At 42.0% G+C, this 15,992-nt stretch overlaps 1 protein-coding gene across 1 annotated transcript in view; it reads right to left on the bottom strand.

The window, feature by feature from the left end:
- SCMH1 (Scm polycomb group protein homolog 1) overlaps nt 1-10,911 on the bottom strand; it is a 144,899-nt gene extending 133,988 nt beyond the window's left edge. The window contains 1 exon segment of the mRNA XM_036025857.1: nt 10,739-10,911. The gene's annotated coding sequence lies outside the window, so the exon portion shown is untranslated.
- Nucleotides 10,912-15,992: the final 5,081 nt, after the last annotated feature.

A 15,992-nucleotide genomic window follows, 5' to 3' on the forward strand; every position in this document is an offset into this window, starting at 1 on the left:
TAGGTAAATAATCCACAATATTTTCATTATTTTATTGACAGACATTTAGACTAGTTTAAATTTTATGCTATAATAATGTATGAATATTGTTGTATGCCTCTTTACACGCATATTGGAGAGTTTCTAAAGAGTATCTAGGAGTGAAATAACTGGATTGTAGGTTACATGCATTTTAGTTCTAACAAATATTGCCAAACTGTTCTTTACTATAGTTTTGCAACTTCTATCACCGTGAATAGAATCCAAGAGTTCTCTTAAGTTCACATTCCCACCAATATTTGGTATTATCAGGCTTAATTTTCTCCAACCTAACAGGTGTGAAATGGTATCTCACTAGAGCTCTAATTTGCCTACTGCTAATTACCAGAGAATAGTTAAATATTTAAGTTGTCTCTTTTATGCCTTGTCATTTTTCTATTTATTAGTCTTTTTCTAATCTATTTGTAGGAATCCTTTGTTATTACATGTAGTAATATTTGGCTGTTATATTTATCACTAAAATATTCTTTAACTCTGTGGCTTGTCCTTGAATTTAAAAATTTATGGCATTCATCTTTGCCAATATATATAGCACAGTGTCTGGCAGTTAGTAAACGTTAATAAATATGTGTTGAATGAATGAGTTTAAAACTGAAGACAAGTAAATTAGATGTTTAAGATCCTACATTCCCTTATTTTGGAATTGTGACCCTCTATACCATTACCTTTTATAAACTTTTATACTCCCAAATTCATTTATTTTTAAAGGAACAAATTTAATCTAGTTTGGAGACTTTCTAGCAGTCCCTTGGGGTAACTGGAGATAAGACAGAACACCAAGCCCTGACTGGGATGGCTCATTGCGCATCCCACTAAATGAAAGGTCACCGGTTCAATTCCTGGTCAGGACCCAGGCCTGGGTTGTGGGTTCCATCCCCAGATGAATGGGGCACATAGGAGAAGCAACTGATCAATGCTGCTCTGTCACATTGATGTTTCTGTCCCTCTTTTTTCCTCCCCTGCCCATCTCTTAAAAAAAACACACCAAAAACTCAGGGTTAGAAATCTAACGTTCTAAATCCTCTAAAACAAATAGTTGTCTGCTCTTTACTCAAATATCTCCAAGAACAAGTACGCTGGCTCTCATGTTTTCTATTATATTTTATAAGACATAATGACTAAAATGGCCTTTATTCATGTTTGAATGCCCTAGAGAAAATTTTATGTAAGTATGAAAGTAAAACAATCATAATGAATAAGAAAGCACTTAGAGATGTGCCTATAATACACCAGTGAGCAATAAACATAGTGATTAAAATGAATATACAGTATGTACATGCTTTAATTTTAAAAGCTAACATTTGTAACATTTATAAATAAATATAGAAGGGAAAAATAATGTAGCAGCCTTTATATGCTTCAAAATTTAAGGAAATACTTAAATTTCCTTAAGAATTTCCAGCAGGTGGTTCAGACAGCTCAGAGCCTTAAAAAGGTAGGTCATAGGAGGCAATGAATCATTCTGGACAAAGCACAAAATCTGTAGTAAGAAGACCTGGTTTTGAGTTTTTCTGACATTTACTAGCTGTTTGACACTGGGTGCATCATTTAATTCACATACAACTCAGTTTGTTATCAGTTAAATAGTGTTTATTTTCATCTGGCATCCTACCTAACAGGGCTATTACATGTTTCAAATTATATAGAGAATGTGTGTAACATTCTTCAATGATATGCAACTGTAACCATCTATCCTTCCTCATCTTTCTTCTTCCTCAATGCCACTTACACCATCCCTGAAACTCTTAGGCAGAACCGGATACAAACTTCTCAGGGATTGATATTGTATTTGTCTCTTCAGGCCACCATAAGAAATGCCATTGGGTGAGTGGCTTATTTAACAATAGAAATTTATTTATTTTTTCACAGTTTTAGAGGCTAGAAGTCTCAGATCAAAGTATCAGCAGGGTTGATTGCTTCTGCAGTCTCTCTCCTGGCTTATACAGATGGCTACCTTCTCCATCTTCACATGGTCTTTTCTCTGTGTCCTAACCTCTTCTTATATAGGATTCCTGTGCCGTATGAAAGAAGTGTGTTCCTATGAAACCTTTCTAAGCCCAAAAGGTGTAAAGCGAAGAAGTAATCACCTCGGGACACATCTTGCTAATAGACATACAAAACAAAACAAGATAAAGTAGAGATGCTCACAGACACAGATCAAAGCTATAGTGACTTAATGCTGAGATGCTGAGTTTAAGTAAGTTCCTGGGGAAGGAGCTGGGTTGTGCCACTCTCAATGCTCCGAGTCCAAGCTGCCTCTGTATCGGCTCACTGCAAAACAAACACTGAACACCATTTTCACTTTCAACCATTTTTTTGGTAAAAGCAAAAATCCTCTTCATATTTCTTTCAGTTAGGTATTGCTAATGTAGGTCTTCCATAAAAGTGAAGTGGCTTAAAGCAAACTTTCAAAAATCAGAGTCAGCCTGTAATACAACATCAGTCATGTTGGATTAGGCCCATCCATTCAACCTCATTTTATCTTAATTCTTTCAAGGCCTTACCTCCAAAGAGTCACATTATGAAGTACTGGGGGCTAGGATTTCAACATATGATTTTGTTCAATATACCAACAGTATAACACATAGTATACACTCAACAGAATGAGCCAAAGAACTGCTGGTAACTGCATCTATGAAACTTACTGCCAAGAAACAATTAGAGTTGATTTATCCTACGAAAACTTTTGTTTTAATGAAGTTTGTAATATTTTAAAGATTTAAGAGAAAGGACAAATTTTCACTTTTACCTTTACAAAAACAATTCTGTTCCCAAATGCTCATCCTTTCCATCTCAGCCCCTACTCCTGAATTATGTATGTTCAACTTCCCTTCAGCAAAGAACTTGGAGACTTTATATGACCACTCCAGAAGTTAGTAACTTCTACCTCTGAATTGTTGGAATATTTATATAGTTATGTAACACTTAACTGTACGTTGCTGTGTAAGTTAGTTAAGTATGCATCATAAATGATGAGTTCCCTGAGAGAAAGGAGTATGTATTACTGATCTCTGAGTGATCAAGAATATTTATTGAGCAAACATAAATTTCTCTAAACCATAAGTACTCTTCGAGAAGAGAAAATTTCTTAAACAAAGGAGGAGGGTCAGGAAAAATGGCAAGGAAGTTGGGTTTAGCTTGGGATCTACTGATTTTGAAATAATACCTTAATGTAGATAGAAATTTGACTTATGAGTACATAAATGTTACTGGAAGGCAAGTGAGTGGGTGAGATTGCTAAAGGAACATAGAGAAGATAGCCTAGGACCAAAGACAAAAGAGAAAGGGAGCTCTCATCCAAACAGCATTTGAGATGGGGTGGCCAGGGAGGAACCAATACACTGAGGTGCACCTAGGCCAAAGGAAGAAGTGTTTTGAGGAAGTGGAAATAATCATGAGTGTGAAATGCTGATGCTAAGGCCATTGCCTGGTGTTAGCAATAAGAAGATTGGTGACTCTGATCAGAGCAGTTCCAGGGACTCTGCCACTACTGTGTGATTTGGGCAAGTTTATAAAACTGTGAATCTCAGTTTCCTTTATTTGGAAAGGAATGAAGGGAGGAAGGGAGGGAGGAAGGAAGGAAAAGACTATTATTGCCTCATGAGTGTTTTACAAATTAAATACATAGCAATAATAATAAAAGGAACATATACAGTATTCCTACAATGTGCCGGACACTGAGAAGATTACATCACTTAAAAAAAATCACTAGAGCCCTGGCTGGTGTGGCTCAGTGGATTGAGTGCCAGCCTGTGAACCAAAGGGTTGCCAGTTCAATTCCCAGTCAGGGCACATGCCTGGGTTGTGGCCAGGTCATCAGTTGGGGGTGTGTGAGATGCAACCACACGTTGATGTGCATCTCCCTCTCTTTCTCCCTCCTTTTCCTTCTCTCTAAAAATAAATAAATAAAATTTTTTTAAAAGTCACTAAAATCTTAAGGTACTATAGTACCTAACAGGCACTATTACATCTGTCTTCAGATGAGGAAACTGAAGTTTATCATTTTTAAGTGATGAAGATTAAAACCAGAATGCAAGAAGTGAGGATGAAAAAGTTCATATATTAAATGTATATAACTCAAGAAGTTTAAGTAAAGTGTAGGCAAGGACTAGGTGGTACCTGGAGGGAAACATGGGCTTAAGATTTTATTTATAGGTTTTATTTCAAGATGAGATAAATTTTGAAATTCTAAGCAGATTTACATTAAAAAGAGAGAGAAAGAGAGAGCCAAAAGAGACTGAAGGAAATGAAAAGACAGGGGTCAGAGATGCCTTTGGTAAGAGGAAGAAGCCAGAAAATATAGGCATAGTTTAAGGAACAGGTCTGACATAAGACCTCACAGAGAAGATGGCAAAGAAATGATTAGGTTTTGAAGCTCTAATGTATAATTCTTTACAATTTGTACAATTTTGTGATTTTTTTTTTCTAGCAGGGCACAGTAGAGCTAACCTAGACAAGAAGAGAGAGGTTATTTGGGATTTTTCCCAGAGAGAGAAGGACAATGGAGCGAACTAATGGCAGATAATGACAAAAGAATGAATGAAATACATGCCAGACTAAGAAAATTAAGCTGGATAGGGAAGGAAGTAAAGATAGGCCTGAATGAGGTCAAAGACCAGATCTAGTAGGGAGAAAGGACAGGCAGGAGAAATTTTGGACAAAGTTGCAAGTCTTCATTTAAAATTTCAGAGGTTGGCCATTTCTGGGTGATAACAAGGCCCATGGTGTCTAATTAGCTAAAAAAAAAAAAAAAAAAAAAAGAAAGAAAGAAAAAAGAAAAAGATCAGTTGAATTGAAGAGGCCAATGTGTTGGAGAGACAACAGTCCATATGTATACTGAAGATACTTAGAATGAGGACAGAAATTGAGTTGTAAAGAAGAATGTGTGTGCTAGGTCCTAAATGAGAGAAGATCTAGATATAAGAAGATGAAGTGGTATAACTCTTGTGCCAGAGAGCACAGGGATTTTAAAAAGATGGAGAGATAATAGTCTATTAATATCAGTACATAAAAAACTACAGTCACCCTATCTCTCTCCTTTTGCATATCAGTGGTGTGGGAGAATGAGCTGCACCCAAGTGATATTGCTCTCCATCACTCAGCAGAGAACCTAGCTTCCATTTAAGGCCAGAAAACACACACACATGCAATCCAGCAAAATAGTTAATAATGTAGAAAACTGGAGTTTCCAAGAACTGGAAAGGTTTGAGAGGAAGCAAACAGCAGGGTTGGGAGAGAGGGACAGGGAGAGGAAGCCAAGTCAGCACAGGACTAATAGTATAGAAGAGAGATGACTGAGGAGAGTAGAACAAAGATAACAAGATGATAAGATTTGCTGGGTTTATTTGGCCATAAGGTTATCAAAATAATTAGTTCTAGCAATTTCCTGGTGGCCAGGGAGTTAGCATTAAGGCCTTGTCAATGGTTTGGTTAAATTTTCTCATTTACAGTTTGGGGGTTGGGGGTCAACATTTGAGAACCTAGCATGTAACTGACTTTATATAAAGTGATTTACACATACTATCTTAGCTAAACCTTATACCTATACCTTCCTTCACTTTATATATGAGGGAACTAAAGATCAGAGAGGCAAACTGACCAAACCTGGGTTCTTTAATTAATATTAGTGACATTGAGGAATCCAGGCTTCTTTTCAAATCTAAATCAGTATGAAAATATATAAAAGAATGTGAAATCAGAGTACGTTTAGTCACTTTCTACCAGTGAAATCTTGTATGTTTCTTCTTCTTTTTTTTTGAATCCTCACCAGAAGACACTTTATTGCTTTTAGAGAGAGAGGAAGGAGGGAGAGAGAGAAGAAGGGGGGAAAGAGAGAGAGAGAAACATCAATGGATGTGAAAGAGAAACATTGTTCAGTTGCCTCTCATAGGCTTCCTGATCAAGGATGGAACCTGCAGCTTAGGTATGTACCCTGACCAGTAATTGAACCTGCGACCTTTTGGTTCATGGGACAGGATGACACTCCCACTAACTGAGCCACACTGGCCAGAGCATTTTGTATGTATCTTAACTCCAGTAAGCTTATCTACCAAACAAGGTTAATAAAAAGACTAAACTACAGCTACAAAACAAATCTTAGTATTTATTTTTTTAACCTAAAATTGGCCTACATAGGAATTTATTTCTAAAAGTGAAATCTCTTACTTGGTTTGCTTCAAACACAAATCCAAAGTTTCTGAATTAATGCTTATTAATTTTACAGATAGGAAACTGAGGTTGTGAGAGAGGATATACAATCTATACCTCCCTAGTACATCTAGAATCAAGTCCAAACTCCATAGTTTCAGGTCTTTAATATGATCGCCCTAGCCACATTTCTCACTAATGACTTATACAAATACAATACTCAAACCTGTGGCAACTACCATTTTTTAACAAATGTATCTTATTCTTTCCCTACTTTGTATCTCCACCTAAATTATTTAATCTACTGAAATTGTGCTCTCCAAGGCCCAAATGAAATTCATCTTGAGTGTGAGTGATGTCTAATCTTGTTTCCAAATGTTGAGAATCACAGCTCCCTCCTCTGAATTCCTATATCACTTTGTCTTGATCTCCTATAGAGTGTTTATTGCCTTATAATTTAGATTAAGCATGAAAAAACTTCATTTCTGCCAGTAGAGGTGAAGTCCTTTAAAGGCAGTTGGGAGAGAACTAACATTTACTTTGCATCTATAAAGAACCAATTGCTTTTCATATATATATATATATGCACACACAAAGATTATTTTATATATAATCTTTGTAGTACCCTATGAAGGAGAAATTTATTTTTTATAGATAAGGATACTGAAAGTCACAGAGGTTAAATAATTTGCTTATAGCCCTAAGGCCAGTAAGTGGCACAGCCTAGATAGATCTGATTGTTTCCTATCCACCCACTAATCATCAGGAATAAAACCCCACTGCCTTTGTCATAAAGTATTAGCAGGAAAGATTTGATATAGGATATATTTTCCCTCCTACTTTCCAAGACTAAGAACAGACTCTTCAGAACAAACAGAATGATTAATATGAGTCCTGAATAAAGATGAAGAGATCAGAAGCCTGTTTCCAGGAAAGAAAAGTCAAAAACCATTACTTTTCACTATCTTGTTTAAAAACTCCTCCTCCTTTGAGGTTTATGCCATCTGGCTATATCACTCTCCACCCTTCTCCTCATCTGTTATCTACCACCCTCCCGATTAATTCACTATATTCACTGCACCTGGGTCACAACAGTCTCTCCTCCACATTCTAGCACTCTAAATCATTTCACTATCCACACAGAAGATTTATTCAATAAAACAGCCTCATAGTTCCTTGTCATACTCAGCTTCACGAACCTTCACCTCTGCTGTACTTCAGCTGCTCACACAGATAGACCTACAAAGAGCACCACATCAGACAATTTAACTTCCATATTCCACTTTCTGACCACAAGTTCCTTTTTTCTAACTTACTTCCACCACTTTTGCTCATTGACCTAACTCAAAAAATCACAAAATATTCAATTCTAAAACTGAACTCATCATCCAGTGTTTCCTGTCTCAATTACTGTCACCATTATCCCCTTAGTCACCCAAACCGAAAACCTGATCATCATGCTGGACTCGTCATTGTCTCACTGGCATATCCAATCAATCGTAAAGCCTTCATTTCTTTTTCCTCATCCCTGTGACCACAATTAAACATGTTATTCAACCATATCTGATAAAAACTTTTCAGTGATTTGAAAGAGTCTGCAAGCGGAAGCTAATTTCAGGCAGTCCCAAACTGCTTGTGATTCTCCATGCAAGCTATTCTTGTCTTCATTGATGACTTTCCTCATGCCAATTTCCATGTTTGTGTGGTTGTGTCTCCCAAGTCCCCCACTGGGAACCTGGCTCACAACCCAGGTATGTGCCCTGACTGGGAATCGAACTGGCAACCCTTTGGTTCACAGGCCGGCACCAAATCCACTGAGCCACACCAGCCAGGGCCAGTTTCTGTTTCTGAAGCACACTTTTTATTCACCTTTGTGTGACTTACTCCTACTTATCATTTAAGATTTGGGTCAGGTGTCATCTCTCCCCAAAGCTTTCCCTAAAGTCTTAGGCTAGTCTAAGCATCCTAACCTTGGGACATTGTATGGATAGCTCTTATCCCTTATTCTGAGATGTCCTATTTTAGCATTTAGTTTACATGGCTACACAAAGATTGAAACTGTCTCTTACTCATCTTAGTATACCCAGCTAAACACAGTACATGGCACAGGCATAGTGCCTGACACACAGTAGATACACAAATGTAGAATAAAGGTCAGAATGTGTTGAACTTGGAAATTTTCAGTGGGATATTCACACCAGTTCTTTCTCAGTTTTTAGGATTCCCTACTACTAACTCCAAGTCCTTCAAAGGGAAGGAACCAGAGCTTTTCCAGAATAGTGTTATATACATTTTTTTATCCAACTTACATAACAGAAATCAAAACTTGATATGTATACTACAAACTTTAAAACCACTAAACAACTTAAAAAATGAAGACATAAGAAAAGGATAAAGAACCAATTCTGACTGCTGGTATGTGCTTGTCTATGTTATAAAAATAGCTCAAAACAGGGTCCCAGATACAAGAACCTGGTATTTGGTCTACAAGACAATCACCATTCTTCTGGGCTTAAAAAATTACTAACCACCCCAGCTGGTGTAGCTCAGTGGATTGAGCTCAGGCCTGTGAACCAAGGGGTCACTGGTTCAATTCCTAGCTGGGGCACATGCCTGGGTTGCAGGGCAGGTCCCTGGTAGGGGGCACATGAGAGGCAACCACACATTGATGTTTCTCCCTCCCCCCTCTAAATATAAATAAATAAAATCTTAAAAAAAAAAACAATTACTAACCAACGGGATTGCTTAGGCAGGGATTTAGGACCTTGGTAAAAGACACTTTTTAAAAACTTAACCCCACATACCAAGGCTAAGTGGTGAAAAAGCCAGTAAAAAATAATGCTGGCGACTAACAAAAAAATATTCTTTTTCATAGTAATTTTGGGCCTTCTGCTGGCAGTTAGAAATAGAGCACAGACTTCAATATAATAAAGCATTTCCCTTTCCAGCTAAATATTAAATTGCAGTTTGGCACCAAACTGGGTCTCAATCCTTCTTCAGAGTAAAAATAATAAACACTTCTATTCGCATGGTGCATTGCAACACTTTGATATACATTAGCTCATTTGATAAAGTGTTTACAGACATTTATAAAATGAGGGAAAATCCCAAAATTTCCACAAAATAGGATCTCTTTTTATTTGTTTGAACAAACAGTATTAGACTTTTTTTTTTTTTAGATCAAAACAGCACAGAAATGAGGAAGGGACTAGAGTATTTTTAATTTAAGCAGGTCAACCCTTGGGGACAAGGAGCTTCTTGGAGAAATTTACTAGTTTCTTACATCAAGAAGCTCTCCTTTAAAGGGGATATTGACAAACTAGAGCTCATTCAGAGGAGCGATCGGAGACCACAACATACAATAATCAAGTAAAAGAACTGGAATTAGTAAAGAGAAGACAAGACTCCAAGGACATCATCGTTATTTTCAGGTCTCTTAAAAGAGAGTCTACTAGGGAGGAAAAAGAACTAAGAAAAAGAACTAGGAAGAATGGGAAGCAGCTCTTCCAACAACAACAAAAACAAAAGTATATATATTTCTAAAAACCAAAGGTGTCCAGGAACAGACTGGATTTCCTTGGGAAAAGGTTAGTTTCCCATCACTGGAGGTGTTCAAACAGGTCGGTCAAATTCTCAGGGTACAACTTGAGATTTTCAAAGCTACTTTGTAACAGGATAGGAGAAGCGGACCCTGAATGGCTTTTAAATTCCCTTCCAGTCTGGAGATGTCTGGGAGTAAGCCATCTCCTGGAAACCCTTTTTCATTCCTCTCGGGCTGGCCCAGCGCCCTGCTCACGCGTCCGGCCCTCCTGGCAGTGTGTTCACCTGGGTGCCCAGCGCCCGCGCCCCACGGTCTGAGGCCTGAAACCAGCACTCCCCGCCCGTCCCCAGCGGCACACGTGAGTGTCCCGGCGCAGCTCCGGCCGCTTGGAGCCAGTCCGGAGGACCGCTGCTGCTGACAGCTCCGGGCCCCTCGCGCCGTTTACCCTGCCGTCCGCCGACTTCGGTCCTCTGTCCCGAACCGGGACCGGGACCCACGGGCATCCCTCAGCTCTTGCGTCCGCAGGCCGACAGACCCGCGCTCGGACTGACAAGCCCTCTGGCTTTCCGCCCTCGGCTCAAAGCCAGCGTCCCCCGCCGACCCCAGCCCCGCCAGCCTGGACACAGAGGCTCCTGCACCCACCGCCCCGAGACGCCGAGCCTCCAAGGGTCCCCCCCGTCCTTGGGTTCCCCATGCCGGGGCCCTTGGGGTGCCCCGACCGCGTCGGGCCGTTGGCCGGACACTGAGCCCCGCCGGCCGGCCACCGAGGCAGAACCGGCTGCCGGGGCTCCGGGCCGAGCTGACAAGGTGGGGAAGGGCCGCGGCCGCGCCTGCACTAGACAGGCCGAGCGACCCCTTCACAGACAGCCGGGTCCCGGGGGGCGGGAGCACAGGGCTGGCGGGTCCCCCCCGCGGCCGCCGCCGCCGCCACTCCCAAAGCGCCCCTGGTCGCGCAGGCCCCTTAGGGCGCAGGCAGTCCAGACTGGTGGAGACAGCCGCTGAGGCGCTTACCTGCGGACGCGAAGCAGCGCGGGGCGGCTCACTCCCTCCCCGCCGCCATGTTTCCCCTGCGTCGGGATCAAGGGAGGACGCCTGAAGGGGGCGGGCGGGGACCGCTCGGGAGGGCGGCAGCGGGGCGAGCGGCGGGGGGCTCTTTCCAGGCGGTCGCGACTGGGGCTGAGGCGTGGGAGGGGCGAGGGGGGAGGTGCCCCCTGGGGGGGCGGGCCCGCAGCTCCCGGCCCCGCCCCTGCCCCAAACGCCGGGAGGTGGCGTGCGCCTGGGCCGTTAGGCTCGCGCGCGGGGGCGGTGGGGGACAGGGGCGGGGCGGTGTGGTGAGCGCGCCGCCAGTGTCTGAGCCCCGCCACCCCTGGCCGCCTCCCGTTTTCCGCCCGTGGGGCCCGGTTCCGCCCCCTGGCCGGCTCTCCGCGGCGCGGCGTCTGGAGGATGCGTAAACCCAGCCCTGAAGAGAGCTTCGGGTTCGAATCCCGCCGCCGCCTTGTGCCACCCGTGCCGAGGCACGCGTAGGGCCGTGAGGGAGATGGCGGACCCAAGAGCGGCCAGGTCTCCGCCTCGCAGGCCAGCTAACGTGGGGCGCCGTCTCGGGCAAAGAGCAGGCGCTCTGTCTGACCAGCTGCATGATAGATGAGCATGGGTGTGACACCGCGCATCTCTACCCCAGGGCCCTCATCTCAAGTGTGATAGCACTTACTTCAAAAGGATGGTGTGAGGAAATAAGTTAATGTTTGTAAAGCCCACAGAACAGTGCAGGGGTCTAGTAAATAAATATCCAGTAGGTATAACCTCACACAGTCCCTCACTAGTTCACCCATTCAAGCAAGTACACAGGGTCATCCTTTTGGTGCCCATTAGCATTCTTTGCTACACTCCTCTGGTTAACCGCCACTTCTACACGGGGTTAGCCCTATTTTAGCAGAAACTGAAGCTCAGAGAGGTGAAGTTACTTTTCCAAGGTCACCAAGCCAGTAAATGACTAGGTGGAGGCTCATCTCCAGTGTCACTGACTTCATGCCTGTGCCCTTCCTGCAGGGAGTGGTCACCTCTGGTAGAGTGGGTCAAAGGAGGCAGTCCACAGTCAAACACATTCAGTTTAGCTCTTGAGGGAGTCTGTAAGTGCCTACGTGTGACTGGAGACTGTACCCGCTTGTTAAACATGGCTGGAAGAGAGGCAAAAGCCAACATGGCCCATGCGTGGCCCTCATTGGTGGGAAGGCTAGATGGTCCCACTGGCTTTTGGTGCCGGTGAATTCTGGGAGAACAGTTTGAAAGAGGATTGGAAAAGCAAAAAGGCAGTTGGTTTTCCCTGCCCTCTGCCCCAGCTCTGGGGGTGGGGGTGGGTAGCCTGAGGATTGGGTGCCAACAGTGACCAGTGTGGGCCTGTGAGTGTAGGAACCTGTGAGTGAGGCCTGGGTGCACAGACTACGAAAGATGCCTGAAGCTGGACAGCAGCTGGAGGACCGCTAAGCCACCTACATTTATGATACTTTTGGGTGGGACAAGAGGTTCTTGGTGCAACCTTGCACTGAGCTGGCAGAGGGTGACAGGGTAATTTTTCTTTGGGTGTCTTAGAGGGAATGGGTTTTGAGGGAGAAACTTGCTGTTATTTCCAAAGACCTTGGTGATAATAGCACTGTGAACAGATTTCTGTTCTGGTATTATTTTCAGTTCTTGAACCTATGCAGTTGTTTTAATGAGAATATTTTTGATGTCACACTCTGACTTTGGAGGCTGCCAAATTGAGGAGACAAGGAAATATGGCCCAAATGAAAGAATGCATCAAAACTCCAGATGAAGAACTAAACAATATGGAGACAGCCAACCTATCAGATGCAGAGTTCAAAACACTGGTGATCAGGATGCTCAGAGAAATAATTGAGTATGGTCACAAAATAAAGGAAGAAATGAAGGCTATACAAAGTGAAATAAAGAAAAATGTAAATGGAACCAATAGCGAAGAGAAGGAAGCCAGGATTCAAATAAATGCTTTGGAACAGAAGGAAGAAATAAACATTCACCCAGAACAGAAAGAAGAAACAAGAATTCAAAAGAACCAAGGAGAGGCTTAAGAATCTCTGAGGCAACTTCAAACGTACCAAGATCTGAATCATAGGGGTGCCAGGAGAAAAAAAAGGAAGAGCAAGAAATTGAAAACTTATTTGAAAAAATAATGGAAGAAAACCTCCTCAACTTGGCAAAGGAAATAGACTTACAAGTCCAAGAAGCTCAGAGAGTCCCAAACAAGTTGGACCTAAGAGGGTGACACCAAGACACATCATAATTAAAATATCAAAGGTTAAAGATCAAGAGACTCTATCTTAAAAGCACCAAGAGAAAAGGAGACAGTTATCTACAAAAGAGTTTCCATAAAACTATCAGCTGATTTCTCAAAAGAAACTTTGCAGGGAAGAAGGTACTGGTAAGAAGTATTCAAAGTGATGAAAAGCAAGGACCTACATCCAAGATTACCCTATCCAGCAAAGCTATCATTTAGAATGCAAGGGCAGATAAAGTGCTTCCCAGAAAAGGTAAAGCTAGAGGAGTTCATCATCTCCAAGCCCTTATTATATGAAATGTTACAGGGACTTAGCTAAGAAAAAGAAGATCAGAACTATGAATAGTAAAATGACAAAGTCACAACTATCAACAACTGAATCTAAAAAAACAAACAAAACAAAAGGAAGCAAACAGCTAGAACAGGAACAGAATCATAGAAATGGAGATCACATAGAGGGTTATCAGTGGGGAGGGGGAGGGGGAAAATGGGGGTAAATGTACAGGGAATAAGAAGCATAATTGGTAGGTACAAAATAGAGAGGGGGATGTTAACAATAGTATAGGAAATAGAGAAGCCAAAGAATGAATGAATATATATATATATATATATCTCCCATAGACATGAACTAAGGGGGCAGATTGCTGGAGGGAATGGGGATACTGGGTGGAGGGGGACAGAATGGAAAAAAAAATGGGACAACTGTAATAGCATAATCAATAAAATAAACTTAATAAAAAAGAAACACATTGCACAAAAAAGGTAAGTAGTAGGATGTCACATACAACCTTTAAAAATAAGCAAAACAATACCAATTTTGTTTAGGGACACACACACACGTGTAGTAAAAGTATAAAGACATGCATGGAAATGTGGCTCCTTCCATTTCTTCAACAGAGAATCTTTCTCACATCAAATCCCACTCACTTTCTGAATCTCTGGAATATCCCCTTTTTCAATAAGTCAGAAAAAAAATTCTCTCAGCTTTTAAAATACTTATAAGTAGGTCAACCCAGACGAACTCCCTACTTAAGGGAAACTGTGCCATATAACATAAACTAATCCTAGGAGTAAAATTCATAACAAGTCACTGTCTCAGGGATTATACAGGACATGTGCACCGGTGGCCAGGAATCTTGGGGGCCATTTTAGAATTCTGCCTGCCATACCCAGTGAGAAATGTTCTTTGATACATTTCTCTAAGAACTCCTATGGCAGTTGGGTAACTCTCCATGGCACACTATGCCTTGTATTGCCCTTATTAGGACTGGATACATTTTAGAACTCCTTTTCTATGCTGGGAGCTTCTTGAGATCAGGAACCTTATTTACAAGTGTAGCTCCTGTGCTTCAGGCTTTGCATAGAAGAGATATTCCTCTGTGTCTGCTGAAAAAATTAAAAAGTATACACATTTTCTTTTGAAGCCCTGCTTCTTTTTTAGCTCCAGCTCAAAACTTCTCTGACACTTCTCAGGAAGAATTAATTGCTCCCTCCTCTGTGCTGTAAATGCCTCTGTATGAGATCTACCCACACTGTAGTATCTTAAGATAGAATGTAGTTTCCTTGAGGGCAGGTCTTCACTTTGATTCCACTTAGTGTCCCAGGGCATAGCACATCATAGATTTCATTAATTGCTAATATTTGAATTTTTAAAGACGAGATGAAAGAGGTTTAAAAAGCAAGAGGCAGATGGAGGGTGGATTTGGGCTATGACCAAACCCTTGGAAAGGGTCACAGATGGGGAAGCCAAGAAGTACAGAGGCAATGGAGAGGGAAGAAAATGGGCAAATCAGTCAGGATGTAATTTTTTTAAAAAGGAGGATGTAAAAAGAAGGGGTGGGGGAACCCTGGGCCTGCTGTTTTATATATTACATTAAGGAATAAAACTTGCAGAATCCTCCATAAAGGACAGTAAAGCAAGAAGGAGTTACTATCCTGGGGCCGACAATCAAGGGAACAGTATTTTACTTTCAAGTGTGCTAGTTGGTAGACAGTGACCCTGAGGGAGAGCTGGTGAAGGAAATGAAAAAGATGTCTTTTGGTGCTTAGAATGGGGGGCGGGGGGTGGGGTGCCAGCGGGGGCTGGGGCACTGGAACACATAAGAATGCCTTTAAACTCCTTCTTGATTTGGGTGCTTTCCCTTTCACACCTTTTTGTTGTTGTTGTTGTTGGCCTTTCCTTGCTTCTTTTCTGTTTCAAGGGTGCCGAAGATCACTCAATGTGCAACTTGACCAGACTTCATCTGTATTCTGTTTGGAATCAGAAGAATGGTTGGAAATTTTCTGATCTGATCAGGAAAACTTGGCCTTCTTAGAAACGATTAGGAAGGTGGAGTAACAGCTGATTTCTAGTGCTAGAGGTGGGCTCATTACCACCAAAACACACATCTGAGTTGAGCAGGATGAAGCTGGATAACCAAAAGATGACAGAATGACTCTGGTTCTCCTTAGTTGATGGTCAAAGGGCAGGTTCTTTTAGACTGCCCTCTGACCACGTGCCTCCCAGCCCGTATGTTTACTGGGGAGCTAGCTGTCTGGTCAGTTATTGAGTGCTTCCAGTGCAAGACCCTTGGGAGAGACACAAAAATGGCATAGCACTTACCCTCAAGGAACTTACAATCTCAGGAAAGGTATTCTAATACAAGGCAGAAAGTTGTGTTGCAAGGGAAATGCAATCAAAATGTTGTGGTGTTTGGAAGAGATTCAGGAAGGGCTTCATAAAGAAGATGCTGTTTTAGGTGGGCCATGGATGGTAGGAAAGTTGAAGGTGGAAGAGGAAAGGTAGGGGGCATTGGACAGAAAAGGCATGGTAAGATAGGGACAGAAAACTGAGGGGCACATTTAAGAAGTGGCAAGTTGTTTTGTGTAGCTGGAGCCAGGGTCCATATGGGAGATACATGGGTCTCATTGAAGAGAGAATGAGGCTTAGTTAACTATGGAGAGTCTCGACTGTCAGCTAAGAATCCTGAGAATGGG

This window comes from Phyllostomus discolor, chromosome 5 (genome assembly GCF_004126475.2).
Source record: "Phyllostomus discolor isolate MPI-MPIP mPhyDis1 chromosome 5, mPhyDis1.pri.v3, whole genome shotgun sequence".
Lineage (NCBI taxonomy): Eukaryota > Metazoa > Chordata > Mammalia > Chiroptera > Phyllostomidae > Phyllostomus > Phyllostomus discolor.